Source organism: Panthera tigris, chromosome A2 (assembly GCF_018350195.1).
Source record: "Panthera tigris isolate Pti1 chromosome A2, P.tigris_Pti1_mat1.1, whole genome shotgun sequence".
NCBI classification, from domain to species: domain Eukaryota; kingdom Metazoa; phylum Chordata; class Mammalia; order Carnivora; family Felidae; genus Panthera; species Panthera tigris.
In genome coordinates, this window is record NC_056661.1 from 52,269,341 (window position 1) to 52,286,731 (window position 17,391).

A 17,391-nucleotide genomic window follows, 5' to 3' on the forward strand; every position below is an offset into this window, starting at 1 on the left:
GTCAGCACAGAACCCAGTTCAGGGCTCAAACTCACAAACTGCAAGATCATGACCTGAGCCAAAGTTGGACACTTAACCGACTGAGCCACCCAGGTGCCCCAAGCCCTTAGTCCATTTTGAGTTTATTTTTGTAGACGGTGTAAGATAGTGATTCAGTTTCACTCTTGTGCATGTAGCTGCCCAGATTTTTGTTGTTGTTTTAAAGATGGGAGAAATAATGACATGTTTGTATGCTGATGAGAATGATCCAGAAGAGGTTAAAAATGATGCTGTGGGAAAAGAGAGCAGATGAAGGGGGATGGGGCCCAGGGCACAAGAAGAGGTACACAGCTCATGGGCAGTTCACCTGTGGCAGCAAGTAGGAAGCCTGAGTATGTGGGTGGAGACGCTGGTAGGGAGGTCAGTGCATGGTGGGTGTGTGAACATTCTGACTGCTTTGATTTTGTCAGTGAATAGGAAGTGGAGAGTGTGGGCGGTGGGGGTTGGGGGGAGGCACTAAGGGTGTAGGGGAGCAGAGGAGTGAAACAGTAGTCTAACAGGGCTGGAGAGCCAATGGATAGACAGGTACAGCCCAATTGCCAGGCAGTACCAAGGGCTCTCTTGACGTTCAAGGTCACGAATTTTGAAGTGAGCACAGTCAGAGTGGCTGTCCAGCTGCTGCTGCGTGGGGGGTGGACACAGCATTGGCTGAGAGTGGACATGACCAGAGCTGTGGCTCTGCCAAGCGAGTACGGAAAACACAAATAATAAATGAAGAAAAGCAATTCAGTGGGGAGAGCAATTCAGATCAAAAGCTCAAGACGGTGGGGTGGGGGGGTGCAAAATTAGAAAGCCAGACCCTGGAAGGGTGGGGGAAGGAGGGAGGGAGGGAGGAAGGGAGGAAAGAGAGAGAGAAAATAAAGAAGTAGTATGATCCTGTTTTAGATTGGTATTGTTAGGCAACTGCACCTGAGTGGGGATGAGGTTCAGGTCCGGTAAGGAACACATCTGGATAAGGAGTGAGATGGACAGCTGAAGCCCTTGCCCCAGCCAATCCCCTCCTCACCTCACAGTCCCCACCCTGCCCCAAGACAAATTGTCTCCTTTCGAATTTGGTTCCAGTTCTATTTGCTGTAGGATGGAGCTTCCTGTTTCCCTCCCTCCCTAGACTTCCCCTTCCCAGCTCATTAGGGACTGCACCCCAAGAGGCTTCTCTCCCCAGAACATCCTTAATAGCCAAATCCAGTGGGGAGAAGTATTTCCAGCAGGGCAGCAGGAAAACCAGCTTTTGGCTTCCAGTCTGGGAAAGTGAGGTGGCCAGCCATACGCAGCCTGGACCTAGTGACCTCTCGCTGGAGGCACATCTCAGAATTCTGGGAGGAGAACCAGATCTCGTCAGAAGATGGGGCCCCCTCCCTCTCCCACAGCTTTCTGTGTATCCTCAGAGTCAGCGGCTCTCCTGGTTCTCGGCGGTCACTTGTTAAAAAAATACAGATGACAGGGCCCCTACCAGAAACCGGCAGTAAGATCCAGGGATCCTTATTTCTCACAAGTTCTCCTAGTGATCCTAAGCCACAGCCAAGGTCAAAAACTACCAATCTGTCTCTTTGGGCCTCGGTTTCCCCATCTGTTATAAAAGTTAACTGAAAGGTCTAGAGGTGCTTTCCAGGCACACACGTGGTTTGAACTCCACAACAGCCCAGAGGGTGTCATTATTTCCAGTTATGAGGTGGGAAGAAGGGGGGTTTAATAGAGGCAAAGGGATGAGGGATGGGCCACGGAATCTCTGAGGGTTTTTTCAGTGTTGGGGTTTGAGGAATCTGGGAGGGTCTGGGTGGGCTGGCGGAATCTGCCTCCCAATACCTAGGGCTGACTCAGGCTCTCACACACCCCAGAAGGTCAGGTGAGTCCTATGAGCACCAGGTGGGGCTGGTGCGTCCAAGGAAAAGCACGTCACTGCACATGCGTAAGTGAGGTTCCCTCCCCTCCCCCACACCCTTTCTCTTCCTTACACCCCCCCCCCCCACCAGCTCCTCCCTGACCTGTTGCTGCCCAACCCATGACGTATTTTGGAACTCTCCACTGCCATCTCTTTACTCTTTCCTATGTCGGAGTGAGTGATTTCTGCCCAGCGTGGAGATGAGGTGAGTTGGAAAATTGGGAAAAGGTTCAGTCTGGCTGAGTCACTTCAAGGAGGAAGGTGGAGAGAGCAGTCTGAGCCAAATGCCACTGCTTCCATGTGCGTCTTCCGTCTTGACAGTAGACATTGAGAAGTGGTTGGCAAGGGGAGCCCCATGATGGCATTCTCGGTTAAGAAAAGTCACTCTGCTCCCGTGCTGATGGAAGGGAGAATGTATTGGAAGAAGCAAGCCGGGAGGTCTACGTATAATTATGGAGCTGTTGAAATCCTTCAGGTAACCCTGGCCTAGACCAGGGAGTGGGAGGAGGAGAAAGGACAGGAGGTGACCGCTACAGTGGCAGATGATTAGCCTGAGGGGGCGCTGGTTTTTGGCTTGAGAGTCTGAATGATTGTAGGTATTGTTCACTGAGAAGGGGAACACAAGAGGGAGGGGAACATGTTATCTTCAGAATTATGCACTGAGTCCCCCTGGAACATGGGACTTTGTAAAGGTACTGAAGTGCTAACATGTCCTCTTGGGTGAGATGTCTGGGAGACCGTTTCTGTCTTCATGGTGGGAGAGTGTCTGGTGTTCTGTCACTAAGGTTAAGGTCCCAATCAGCCCCACAAGAGCCCTCCCCACCAGAGAATGGGAAGAAATATTTTCAAATCATATATGTGATATGGGTCTAGTATCTAGATTCTATATAGAATTCTCACAAATCACTACTTAAAAGCAAGCAATTCAACTAAAACATGGACAAGGTATCTGAATAGACATTTTTCCACAGAAGCTATACAAATGGCTAATAAGCATATGAAAAGATGCTCAATATCGTTAGTCATTAGGGAAATGCAAATCAAAATCACAATGAGGTATCATTTCACACCCACTAGGACAGCTATATAAAAAACAAGACAAGTGTTGGCAAGGCTATGGAGACTTTGGAACCCTGCAACATCGCTGATGGGAGTGGAAAATAGTGCAGCTGTTCTGGAAAGCAGCTTGGTGGCTCCCCAAAAGTTAGGCATAGAATTACTATATGACCCAGCAGTTCCATTCCCACATGTGTACGCAAGAAAACAAAATACATATATTCACGCAAAAACTTGTACAAGAATGTTCATAGCAGCGTTATTCATAACAGCCCAAAAGAAGTAACAACCCAGTGCCCGTCAACTGATGAAAGGATACAGAAAAATGTGGAATATCCATACAGTAGAATATTATTCAGCCATAAAAAGGAAAGAAGTCCCACTATAGCATAGGTAAACTTTGAAAGCATCATGCTAAGTGAAAGAAGATGGTCACATTAGACAACATGTGGTAGAGTGGATTCCATATATATGAAAGTGCAGAAATCTATAGAGACAGAAAGTGGATTAGTGATTGCCAAGGAATGAGGGAAGGGGGAATCAGGAGATATGGAATTATTTTGGGGGGTAATGGTAGGTAGTGGCAATGGTTGCAAAATATTGTGGATATACTAAAACCACCCAAGAAGCAAAATAAGCCCTTCTTCCTGCTGTAGGCACTGTGGTTGGCCTTGGCCCCAGCTCCAAGATCTCTCACTCTGCACAACCCTTTGGCTGCAATTCTAACACTCAAATTCTTCAGCCAAGCCTCTTCCACACACCCAGACTTGCTCAATCTTTCCATTCCAACTATGCTCCCTTTTTGCCTTCACATCCCCAGGAGCCTCCCAGGGGCTCACCCCACCCCATTAGCCCTCCATGCCCCTTCCTCTCCACCAGGCCACCTCCCCATTTCAGAACCCGGCTCCCTGCTCACCTCTTCCTGGAACCTCCCCTAGAGGGTCCCCCAGTGGCCTCCCATCAGCCCTTTGCATTTGTAAAGATACCAAATTGCCAAGTCTTAACCTGGGCTCTGCCACTGAAAGCCTCTGTGACTCTTCGAGAATCATATAACCTTTTCTGGGTCTCACTGTCCCCATTTGTAAAATGTACATTGCCATGTGTCTTAGTCTGCTCAGACTTCCATGAAATACCCTGAACTGGGTGGCTTAAACAACATAAATTTATTTTCTCACCATTCTGGAGGCTGGAAGTCTGAGATCAGGGTGCCAGCATGGTCGGGTTCTGGTGACAGCTCTCTTCCTGGCATATAGATAAGCCACCTTCTTGCTGTCTTCACATGGCCTTTTCTCTGTGTTTGTGCATAGAAAGGACAGAGAGGGAGGAAGAGAAAGAGAGAGAAAAGGGGAAGGAAGAGGAAGAAGAGGAGGAGAAAGGAGGGAGGGAGGGAGAGATGGAGAGAGAGAAGGGAGGGAGAAAGAAAGGGAGAGAGACAAAGTTCTCCTTGGTGTCTCTTCTTATAAGGCCACTAATCCTATCATGAGGCCCCACCGTCAAGACCTCATCTAGCCCACATTACCTCCCAAAGGCCCCACCTCCAAGGGGTTAGGGTTTCAACAAACAAATTTGGTTCAGAGAGGGGAGACACAAACATTCAGTCCATAAATCCGTGCTTATTTGCTGAGTGAGAATCCATGGAATTCTGTAGGTTTAAGGCTTTATATATGCAACATGCCAGGCCCTTGTGAAGGGTTATTATTTTTCAACAATCCCATATAAGCATGTGTGTGTTTCTTGGCAAGTGAATACCATATGCCCTTCATAAGCATATGACCTCCAGTCTGGTGCTCAAGGGCAGGGGATGTGTCTGCTGCTTTTGAATGTTCTCTTAAACTATGAGAAACTACCAGGAGCCAGAATCCAAAATTCTTCTCTCCCTCCTGGGATCCTAGAGCCCTATTGCCTTGGGTCATACATATTTGAGTTTCTGACTCTCAGGCCTGACCATCAGGTTCTTAAGTGCAGGAGCTCTGCAGGGAGACACTTCACCACCCTACACCTCAGTTTTTTGTCTGTAAAACAAGGATAAGAGTACCCATCTCACAGCATTCCTGGGAGAGTTAAATGAAAAACCACATTGTAAGCTCTCAATAAATGTCAGTGATAAAGATGAATATGATGTATTGGTTACCTATTGCTGCATAATAAATCACCCCGACACTTAGTGACTCGAAACATCAATAATCATGTGTTCTCTCTCGTGGTTTTAGTGGATGAAGAATTCAGGAGTATCTTGGATGGGGAATTCTATCCCCAGGTTCCTCATGAGGCTGAGGCTTTAGTCATCTGCAGCCTTGACAGGGCTAAAGGATCCAGTTCCAAGTGGCTCACTCACATGTCCCCAAATTGGTGCTGGCTGTTGGGGTGGGTGGGTGGGGGCCTTGGTTCGTCTCCATATGGGCTTTCCCACAGAACTCCTTGAGTGTCCTTATAACATGGTAGCTGGCTTACCCAGTGAACCATCCAAGAATCCAAGGAGGAAGCTACAATACCTTTTATGATCTAGATTCAGAAGCCACATGCTGTCACTCCTGCAAGACTCTATGGGTCAATGCAGGCCAACCCTAATTTAATATGGGCTATGCACAAACATAAATACCAGGAGGTGAATGTCATTGGACCCATCTTGAAGACCCAACTACCACAGATGATGAGAGTATATTCTTTCATGTGAGATCAGGTGTCCAACAACTAGAAAGTAGCATAGCCAGGATTTGAATTCAAGTCTGTCTAGCTCAGACTACAAGATCTTAACCACTATCCTTTGTTGACATCCATTTTCTTCATGCAAACAATCACATACTCATTCAGCAAACCTTATCTAAGCACCCACTGTACTATGAGTGCACTAGATGTTGGCAATGCCCCTGTTCTCAAGGAGACCCAGTCTAGAGGGGATGTGGATGGCAGAGCTGGATCCAGCTCCCAAGTCCTATGGCTTCTCATTCGCTGTTCTTTCTGTTCTGGGATACTTGCATCAGAGGGGAAAATGACTGAAGCCTCACAACTCTTTTGGCAGAAAGAGGTGGAGGGGAATTATAGAAAATGAACTGAATGTGAAACCAGGAGTTCTGGGTCTAGGTCTTTGACATTGATTTGTAGGATGCCTTTTTGATAAGTCCCCTCCCCTCTCTGGGCTCAATTCCAGAATTGCCTGTAAGGAACCTACGTGTGCAAATAGTCCATTCAGTGTCATTTATCAAGCACATACTATGGACCATATACTGGTCTCAGTGCTGGGAACACAGCGAGGAACAAGATAGAGTCCCTGCCTTCCAGCTCCTCACATTCCAATGTAGGCTGAGAGACAATAAACAAACCAACAAAGAAAAAGACCACTTGGGAAAGCCATGAGAACCATAAAGGGTGAAGTGATAGGCAGGGGGGCGCTACTTTATCCAAGGAAGGCTTCTCCAAAGGGTGGGAACTGAATACAGACTGAATGATGGTGAAGTGACCATGGAAAGATTATGGGGGGGTGGGAGAGAGGATGAGGGTCCCAGGCAGAGGAACCATCGAGTGCAGAGGCCCCAGGACAAGAGATTGCTGTGTTTGCCTGCATCAAGGAGACTAGAGTGGCTGAAGGATAGTGAGCCCAGGGAGGAGGGCAGCAGATGAGGACACAGGGGTGCAAGGGTAGATGATGGGGACACTTGCAGACCTCAGAGAGATGTGTGCACTGAATTTTAAGTGGGGTAGAAAGCCTTTGGACGATTTTCAATAGAATGATCTAATATGTATCAAAAGGGCGCTCTACCTATTGTGTGGGAGTGGGTTGCTTGTCTCTCTAATATATTCTTTAACAAGTTTTTATTAACTTTTTTATTGTGGTAAAATATACACAACATAAAATTTACCATTTTAGTCACTTTTAAGTTTACAATTTAGTGGCGTTAAATACATATAAAATGTTGTGCAATCATCACCACTACCCATTTCTAGAACTTTTACATCGTCCCTAACAGAAACTCTACACCTATATTAAGCATTTCAGGGGAGCCTATAGTCATGTGAAATCTTTCAGCTAAAAGTGACAAAAAGCCCAACTCAAGTAGAATTACCCCAAGAAGAGAAGCTGTTGTTTCACAAAAGCGAAAAGTATAGGTTAGTCTTCAGGCATGACTGGATCTAGGAGTCCAAGCAATATAATCAGGAAAAGGGCTCTCTTTCTTTTGGCTCTGTTTACTCAAGTGCTGGCTTTATTCTCAGGCAGGCTTTCCCTTCTTGGTGGCAAAGAGGGCTGTCAGCATCACCAGGCTTCCATTTCACCAGCTCAGCAACCCCAGGAGAAAAGACAGGATTGTTTCCCAAGAATTCCAGCAAAATTTCCAGGGCTAACTCTCATTGGATCAATCTGGGTCATGTGCCAATCCCTGAACCAATCACTGCATTCCACCAGAGAGCTCAAACATGCTGATTGGTCAGGGTCACATGTCCTACAGCTGAGAAGTGGAGTCACCCCCACTTTAGGTGCACAGCTGGAGGTTAGGAAGGAACTCAGTTTTTGCAGGAAAAGCAGGGTTCTGTCACAAGAGAAAGGGGGAAACAGGAGCTGGACAGGCAAAACAACATCAGGCCAACCACCACAACACTTAAAGATGTTACCTCCTCCGATCTTTTTCTCAGCAAATGGCTCCACCCTAGCATGAAAGGAAAAATCCTGACAGTCTCCATAACTATTTCCCCTTCCCCCCAGTATTACCAGTTGCCAAAGCGTTTTTCCTCAACCCCTGGAAGCTCTTCTCTCAACCCCAATCCCTTTTACCCCTGCCAGAACTCAGACCACATAGCCCCAGCTCTTGGATTATTGCAACCCCCTCTATACCACTGTCCTCTCTTCTTCCTTAGAGAGCTTTTCTAAAGTCCAAATCTGACCACAACTTTCAGGATCTTCTTTGAGCTCTCCTTCAGCTTATAAGGCTTAGTCAGGTCTGACTGCTGCATGCATCTGCAGTCTCATCCCCCACCACACCCCCACCCCAGTCAAATTCTCTTGGAATTCACCCAGTGCCTTTGCATGCTGTTCCTTGTGCCTGGAATGCCCTTATTGACATCTTCTGCTTCACCTTCAGTTCAAATCTTTTGAAGTTCAGTTGAGCCATCACTTGTCCCAGGAAGGCTTCCTTGGGAACTTCTGCATCGCCACAACCACCCCACTCACAGTGTAGTTAATACCCCTCCTGGGTTCCCACAGAGTGCTATGTGCTTACCTCTTCATAGTGCCGAGGGTAGCATATTACTTTTGAAATAGTAGGCTGTGTGTGTTTTTAACTAAAATGAAATTTTAAAAACTGAGGTATGATTTACATATAGTAAAATGTACAAATACTGAAATTTTTATCTATACGCTTGCCTGTGCTGTATCTCTCTCTCTCTCTCTCAAAAATAAATAAACATTAAATTTTTTTTTAAAAAAACGGGGCACCTGAGTGGCTCAGTGAGTTAAGCATCCGACTTTGGCTCAAGTCATGATCTTGTAGTTCGTGGGTTCAAGCCCTCCATCGGGCTCTGTGCTGACAGCTCAGAGCCTGGAGCCTGCTTCAGATTTCTGTGTCTCCCTCTCTCTCTCTGCCCTTCCCTGGCTTATGCTCGCTCTCTGTCTCTCTATCAAAAAGAAATAAACATTTTTTAAAAACTTAAAAATTTTACCTTTGTATATACCTGTGTCACCATCCCAAAGATCGAAGTGTAGAATTGTTCTAACACCTGCTTCCATTGCCCCTTCTAGGTCAAAAACAGTCCCGTTCCCCACCTCTCCCCCAGAGGCAACCACTTGTAAAACCATAGATTAGGTTTGCCAGTTACTGAATTTCACATAAGTAGAATTATATAATATTCAACTTTTTTTTTTTTTTTGCATTTGGTTTCTCTTATTCAACATAATGATTTTTTTCTTCTGTGTTGTTGTGGGCAGCAATCATTCATCCACTTTGATTACTGTGTGGTATCCCATACTATGGATTTACCACACTATTTATTCAAACTCCTATTTGAGTAGATAGTTAGGTTGTCTCCGGCTTGGACTATTATGAATAAAGCTGTTAAGATTGACGTACAGTTTTTGTGGACATGTTTTCATTTCTCTCAGAGACATACCTATGAGTGGAATTTCTGGATCTCAGGCCAATCTTTGTTTATTAAAGTTGCCAAGCAGTTTTCCAAAGTACCTGTGCCATTTTGCATCTCCACCAGGTGTGTATGAGAGTTCCAGGGGCTCCACATCCTGGCCAACACTTGATGTTGTCACTTGTCTTAAGCTTAGCTGTTCTGATGGCAGATGTGGGGGAAGCTCCTTGGGTTGTTTTTCATTCTTGCTAATTTCTGTTACCCGGAAGTCTTATCTTAAGATATTGTCTCAAGGCTACTTCCTTTTTCTGGCTCTGCCAAAATAAAATAAAAAATAAAAAAATAAAACAAAATATTTTCTTAGCTTTTGAGTTTCTAAAGTCTAGGATCATGAGAGCAACAGCAAAAGGTTGTTGTATACTGATGACATGATGAATATGGGAAAATGCAGGGTATTGAGGAGCAAGGCTCCCCTCCCTGAAACTAGATAAGAGCTTCCAGATGTAAAAATGTGTTAAGGAAACCTAACTCAGAATTGAAGTAGGGAAGCCATGGTAGAAGCTTGTGTAGCACAGCAGGAAGAAGAAAGCTTTCCTCTGGATGGGCAAAGGAGGGTGCCCTTGCCTGTAGCCCAGGAGAGGCCCCCACTTCTTCAAACTCTCATTTTCCTCCAATGAACTTGGGTTCAAAACACCCCCCACCAACTCCATTTTTTCCTTTATAAAGAACACTCTCCTCCTTTGTTCTGGAGATTTGTCTATGGTCCCTTACAGTTCGCTTGTCCTGAATTACAATTCTCTGCTATTTCTGAATGAACTGGATTTGGCTGGCTGAATCACTTACCTTTTTCTTTTAAAAGGTTGACACAGACAAGAGTAGGAGAGAGAGCTGGAGCAGCAGCAAAGGGAGAGATGGGTGGTAAGAGCTCCTGAGGAAAGGGACACTTGAACCTGCCCCTTCTCTGGACATATCCGAGCTTGGAGTAAAGCCCTAGAATCTCCAGATAAGTTCAAAGAAATTGAACGTAGAAAAGCCTGTGCTTACAGACAAATGGCTGTGTTTGGCTGGGCTGAAGAACCTCAAATGTCTACCAGAGTTCTCTGTACCCCAGGGGCCATGGGAGCTGAGCAATGGGTCCTGTGCATTTGGAAGGACCCAGGAGCAGCTGAGGGAGGAAATGAGACTTAGGGACAAGAGATAACTTAGCAGTGCCCTGTGCAGGTGGTGACCTCTCCTCGGACAGGAACAAAGATGTCTTAACAGATGCCAGAGTGGATAAGTGATGACGCACCCCAGATGTCCCCGCAGCAGTCCTCGAACTGACCTACTACCCCCAGAGAAATAGGAAAAACCTAACTTACCTGAGATTAAGGATTTCTACCCAAAATGGGTGATCAGAGCAGAGACTGAGCTCACCTAATAAAAACTAAAGTTACCTTTCTTGCTCACCTGAGTTCATGAACTGAAATTGGACCACTGTTGTACTTTTCACACTGTATTATATTTGTCTCTTTATTTTCCTTTCCTCTTCTTGAGACTAAGCAGCTGGAGGTCAGGAATAAGGTCTGATTTGTCCTGGAATCAGCAACCTTCTGTGCCAGGACCTGGCACACAGTAGAGGCTCAGTGAAGACTTGTCAAATGCTGATTGTAAGCTCCTTGAGGGAAGGGAAGAGGAAGAGAGCTAAATAGTTGAGCACGTCCTCTGTATAAAGCCCTGTGCCATATTGTACACATTGGCCACCCTATAAGGTTAGACTATGATTACCTCATTTTACAGATAAGCATATAACAGCCAACATTTACTGAGTACTCACCATGTGCTAGGCATTGCTCTTAGCATTTTTCATGTTAACTCATGTTCTCCTCCCAACTTCCTCTACAACCCAATGAGGTTAATACCACTATTATCCTCATATTATAGACAGGGAAACTGAGGCATAGAGCAATGAAGTGACTTGCTAAAAGTTGTGATAGGATTTGAGTCCAGGCTGATTGATTCCAACACATATGCGCCCATCTCCAGCCCGTTCCATTACCCATTTCCAGCCCGGTGCTCATGCTCCCTGCATGGTATGCCTGAAACCCTCTTCCTTCTTAATCCCTGCCCATCCTACTGGTGAACTCTTCACACCTTTTACACCTCCTCTGACTTCCTTGATGCTCAAGAGTAGAAATATGCATTCCAGCCTCCCTTTACTCCTTTGTTCCCATAGCACTTTATTTTTGGGATTTGTGTGAGTTAGGATTAGTTTATCTGTATGAAAGAGAAGATCCAAAATAACAGGGTGATAAGCAAAATAAGTTTCTTTTTCATGTAAAAGAAGTATGGAGATAGACAGTGCAAGATGGATAAAGTCACATGACCACACCTTGCTGGAAGGGAGGCTGGGAAATCCAGTCTTGTAGTTTGATATTGAAAGAATGGTTGTTAAGAGGCAAAGCACAGTCTCTACCACGTCACTGCTTTAGCATTTACCACATCATCCCTGGGATGGTGTCTTCAGATATCTTTCTGCACAGCTAGATTATCTTGAGGGCAGATTGTTGTCATCTTCACTCTCTTATCCCAAAGTCAAGCACATGTGGAGATGCTTGAGATAGAGGAATAAGTGACTAGGTGTTATTTCTTTCAATGCCCCAGGGGCCCATAACATGGTTCTCTGCTCACAGTAAGCCTCCAATAATTGTTCAACTGAAATGAATTTAAATGTTCTCGGCCTTAGTGTCCACATTTTTAAAATGGGTACAAATGACTTCAAAACTCACTCCTAGATTAGACATGGTCAGAGTCCACTGTATAAACTTTGAAAAATACCAGCTAAACATTAAAAAATGAAAACTTAGCCAGAGATAGATGCTGTATGTAGCTTTCAGTCTTCCAGTATTTCTTCTGACTAAACACATATACATGTTCTGCATATGAATAGAATCCCATGGTGCATACATTTCATAACTAGCCATTTTCACTTAAATAACGTATGACCCAACTTCTGTTTCTGCTCAAGACAAACTAGCTTGCAGAGAGCAATTCTCTCAATAAACAACTCGAAATCCTGGCTAGAACTGTCAAAAAGAACATGAAAATCTGTTAGAAGGCATCAGAGAGCTCTCCAGGAAGCCAAGACCTGAAGGATCAAGATCCCAGAATGAAAAGAAACACATAGAGGTGAGCCCAGTCTTCTGTGTGACTTCCCCCAGGCCTTTGCCAATTCCTAGGTAACTAGATGGGGAGACAGAAGCTGAGAAATGGAGAAGCAGTCATATGGGGCTGGAGGGGCAAAAAGAGTTTATGCTGAACCCATTTCTAGGCCATATGTGTTCTCCTGGAGTATATATGAACGTCCATTGGAGTTCACAGACATTTTCCACACGTAGAGTTTTTGGTCTCTGCAGTTTTTGGTTTGCAGCTTTACTGCCACTGCCAGGCTTAAGCTCCCCATTCGTCTCCACGCATCCTAGCCAGAGAGAGAGAGAAAGACAGAGACAGAGAGAGACAGAGAGAGAGACAGAGAGAGAAAGGCAGATAGGTCAATTTAATCTCACTTCTGGTTTGTGATCTTTCAATGAATGAAAGTGCTTTTCTAAAAGGAAACCAAACACAGATCCTTTTATAACAGTTATTTGGGCATTTTCCCTAATTACCAAAGTAATACAAATTTACTAAAGAAATATTAGGTAATACAGATAAATAAACACCAAAAGCACCTATCAATTTTCCTCTCCTTCCCACTATGCCTAATGCAACTACTTTAGGGTTTTTTTTTTATACACAAATAGGTATATTTTTTCACAAAGTGAGTTTATGCATACCTAGTCTTTTGTAACTTGCCCTTTTAACTTTACATAGCATAACCCATTTTCACGTAATTCCATAGTCTCTAATATTACCTTAACAGTTGTAGAATGGTCCATTCTTTCGATATACCATAATTTGTGTAACCAGTTCCCTATAGTTAGATATTTGGATTATTTTCCATCTTCTCCTATTGTATACAACACTGCAATGAACATCTTTATGTATATCTTGGTGATATCTAAATGATTATTTGCTCAGGAAAAACAGGGTATGGAAAAATAGACCGAACTTTTTATTTATTTTTATTTATTTTTCATATAATTTATTGTCAAATTGGCTTACATACAACACCCAGTGCTCATCCCAACAAATGCCCTCTTCAATGCGCAACACCCATTTCCCCTCTCTCCACCCCCCATCCACCCTCAGTTTGTTCTCTGTATTTAAGAGTCTCTTGTGGTTTGCCTCCCTCTCTCTCTGTAATTATTTTTCCCCCTCCCCTTCCCCCATGGTCTTCTGTTAAGTTTCTCAAGTTCCACATATGAGTGAAAACATATATCTATCCTTCTCTGACTGACTTATTTCACTCATAGACTGAACTGTCTTAAATGTTTATTTAATTTTGGGAGAGAGAGGGGGACAGAATCCCACACAAACTCTACACTGTCAGCGCGGAGCCTGATGTGGGGCTCGAACTCATGAATCATGAGATCACGACCTGAACCAAAATCGGTGACTCAACTGAGTCACCCAGACACCCCTAGACCGAACATTTTTAAAGTCCTCAACATTTGCTTCCAAAGTGCCCTCCAGGAAGCCTGTATCAGTTCCCACTCCACCAGCAGTGTGCACTCCTAACCTATGTGCTTTACTTAAGTGGGGAAGGAAGGGGTAGGTCTTATTCCAGCTTGACATATGCCATTCTTGCTCACTTTCCTTTAAATAGATAAGCTTCACGGTGTGCCAGTCTAACGACATTTATAATGGAGAAGTCACACTAACTGTCCAAGGCCAGAAACTCTGGAACTGCATCTGGGCCAAGTTGAAAGGGTCAATTGCGATAACTCTAAATAACATGCTCGATACTTGGCTGTGAAGAACTAACATCTGTTCTCACAAACTGAACTGGAAGTATAACAAGAGAAGGGCCATCTTGCCTTCTTTGGGCAGCTATCTGAAAAATGACCAGTTGGAGCTCTCAGCACCTAGAGTGCAGAGTCCCTGGAGGAAATGGCTGAGTTCATAATGTGATGGGTGTGGGGAGCTGGACTGAGCACTCTTCCCAGGTCCCCTGGGCCATAGCTTGTTGCAGTCTGGGAGTCCAACATAAGTGGCATTCATTTCCTCTGGGTCTTAAAGGCTTTGTGATTTCTAGTGTCCCTGGGCAAATGCAAAGAAAATTCCTTTGGTTAGTGAGCGATATAACACTTTTCAGCTGTTACTTTAACTGGGATTTGTTTCAGTTCAAGGGACATGGGTTCTATGACTGGGTTCTGTGGCTGCCCAGCACCAATGCCCCAATGCCCCATTATCCTGCTAAGAGCACCCTGATTTGCTTTTAGGGAACCATCCCCCACACAATCCTAGTCCTTATAACTTTGGAGGGGCTGACCCCACTTCCTGACTCTAGCTATAGATATGTAACTCAGGCTTAGCCAATCAGAGCAATTGTGATAGGTTCAGGGCTGGACATGTGACCCAATCCAGGCCAATGGGGGTCAACCCTGGGATTTTTGCTGGAAGTTTTAAGGTAGTGATCTCTTTGCTTTGAGGTGGCTTAATTGGCCATTTCTGCTTTCCTGTGGAAAGACTCAGCCTGCTAATAAAACAGACACAAAAGAAAACAGTCAAGACATAGAGGGAAACAGATTCATGACAACTTCCTTTGAGCTTCTGGCACAGACTATGTCTGAATCCAAAATGTCTTCTTAAAATTTTCAGTTCAGAACTCTTTTTGGCTGAACCTGGTTATAATTGGGTTTATGTTACCTACAACCAAAAGAATCACCACTAAAACCCTGGGTATGACACAAGTATTGTTAGTCTCATGTAACAGATGAGGTCATTGAGGCTCAGAGAAGCAAAGTAAGCACTGAACTAACAAGTGGTAGAACAGATACTTTTCATTTACCCCTTCTTAATCCATACCTCTAATCTCTACTCAGGGGCTCAACAAGTCCCCCTTTTCTAGCTTTCTTCCACCAAGCACACAAGTATGAACAGGCTCATGGAGCTAGACTGATCTAGGTTCCAGACCTGGTTCAGCATCTTCTTAACTGTCTACTCTTGGAATGACTTGCTAGCTGTATATGCTGAACTAGTTTCTTCCCCGATTTGTGCCTCAGTTTTCTCATCTGCAAAATAGGAAGCTAACAATATCTCCCTCACAGAATTGTTGCGAGGAGTAGGTATATCAGATTATGTCTAATGATCTGAGAGCCTGGCACATGGTAAATATGAGAAAGGGCTTACTATTATTTTTCTTCTGCTGCCTGTATGTTATTAGTAAGTTGGTTACCCACCTCTGTCTCACACACCCAGGATGTGGCCTGAGTTATGATCTATCAGTTCCAAATGCTGCAGCAAAACAAACAACACACACCCTGCCTGCCAGGGGCTTCAAATAATGTCTGACCTGCTCTTTCTAAAATGCTGATGTTTCTAAAAGTGGTGATCACTATGGGCTTAGTAGGCCTAACACCAGCCTGGGAAGTGAAACTTTGGAGAGGAATTTCAAGTAAGCAGACTTTTGCTGAATTGCAGAAAGGAGAGGGAATGGAAGTGGACCCAGACTTTTCCAAGCTCCCCCCAACCTCTTACTTCTGTCAGCCCCACAGCTGTAGGGGATAGACTGCATTTCTCTTAGAGTTTGTAACAGTTGCTACCCCAAGTGCTAACTCAATTCCTCCTAAAGGGGCATTAGTCTGGTAGAGTGTAAAATATGCCAGCCCTGGAGATTCACCAGGGAATGGAGGGGGGCTAACTGTGGATTCAGAGTGAGTTCTGGTTGAGGGGTATGCTAATGAATAGAAGTCTGGTTAGAGGAACAAAGGGGGAGTCCCTTGTCTCTCTGATTCATGAAGGTCAGAACTGGTACCCAGGGTGGTAACATGGCTTGTCAGCTATCCTGAACCCAAAGTCTCCTATCTCTGGGCATCACCATCAACGCTTTAATCCCTACCTTGCAGACAGGTTCAATGGTCTATGAACTACCATTTATGGAGTACTTGCTAAGTCTCTTATGTAAATGACCTCATAGGACTTTCCAGCAGTCCCAGGGAGACGAAGATTACAGCCCAATAACCGTGACCTTGGACCTTGTAACCAGGTTGCATAGAGTGGATTCCACACTAGCTGTGTGACCTTGAGCATGTTACTTAACCTAGACTCTGTACCTCAGTTTTCTCCTCTGTGAAATAGGAATAATAATAATTCTTACTTATTCAGGGTGTCATGAGGATTAAATGAGTAAGCACCTGTAGCTCTTAGAAGAGTACATGGCACTATGACAGCTGTTTTTATTAACTCTCATTTTGTACATGTGGACCCTGAGGCCAGAAAGAGGGATCATTAACATACCACACACAGCTTGTGAAGCTGGGTCTCAAACTAGCTTTAAGTGATCCCATAACTACTGAGTGGAATTGCCTTCTACTCAGAGGAAGCTAAAACCCCCACCATGCCCCCAACCCACATCCTACACCCCCCCCCCCAACAAACAGTTATTTTCCTCTCTCCCTCTGAACTTGGGTGTCTCTTCTGAAGTGTTGAGATAAGATCTGAGGCCATAACTGCTTAGAGGTTCAAAAGTTTTCCCGGTGCTGAGGAAAGAAAACTTTGGCACTCCTCCCCAGTTTTGGAACTGAAGGCAGCCGGTAAGAATTCTCAGGCTCCCAGAGTCACGGGGCAGAGGCTCCGGGGGACCTGTAGAAAAACCACCCTCCACCCCCGCCCTTGCAGTCTCCCGTGGTCCCAACTCTAGGTTCAGTCTAGCACAGGATGCCAATGGAAACATCTTCATTTTGAAACTTGAGCTCATCTGGAGGGGCTAAGGAGAAATAGATGAGGGGTATGGCGTTCTAGACCTTGGCGGGGGTTGGGGGGTGGGGGTGTCTCTCTAGTTCGCCATGAAACCTCTAGGGTGGCGTCTCTGTCAATCTTACAGTTTCTGCATCTGTCTGGCTCTGTCCATCTGTTTCTATTTTGGCCTCTCCAGCAGGAATAAGTGGAGGTGGGGGCATCACTAGATGTCTGTCGTTCAGTCTGTCATTGACTTTGCCAAACATCATCTCTCTGACTTTCTAGCTCTGCTTCTTTGTCTGGACTTACCTATTTCCGCCCGTCCGTCCGCCCTCAGGTGAGTGTGGGCGGTGGGGAGTTCTCCCAGGGTTCTGACCCTTCCGAAACCCTTCTCTCCAAACCCGAGGAGCTGTCACGCTGCGCGGAGCCCGAGGCCGGGGTGCGCGGCAGGAGGCGGGAGAAGGTGTCCGAACCGAGCCACAGGAGCCCCCTCGCGCCCCCTCCCGGCGTGGGGGCGGCCCTGGGAGCGCGGA

The 17,391-nt window shown here is 45.3% G+C and overlaps 1 long non-coding RNA gene across 1 annotated transcript; it reads right to left on the reverse strand.

Annotated features, from left to right (window-relative positions):
• Positions 1-8,556: 8,556 nt before the first annotated feature.
• Positions 8,557-17,366, reverse strand: LOC102961728. The gene is made up of 3 exons (XR_006214962.1): positions 17,168-17,366; positions 10,490-10,697; positions 8,557-9,354 (listed from the first exon to the last, which is right to left on the reverse strand). It is a non-coding gene; the product is annotated as an uncharacterized LOC102961728 (long non-coding RNA).
• Positions 17,367-17,391: the final 25 nt, after the last annotated feature.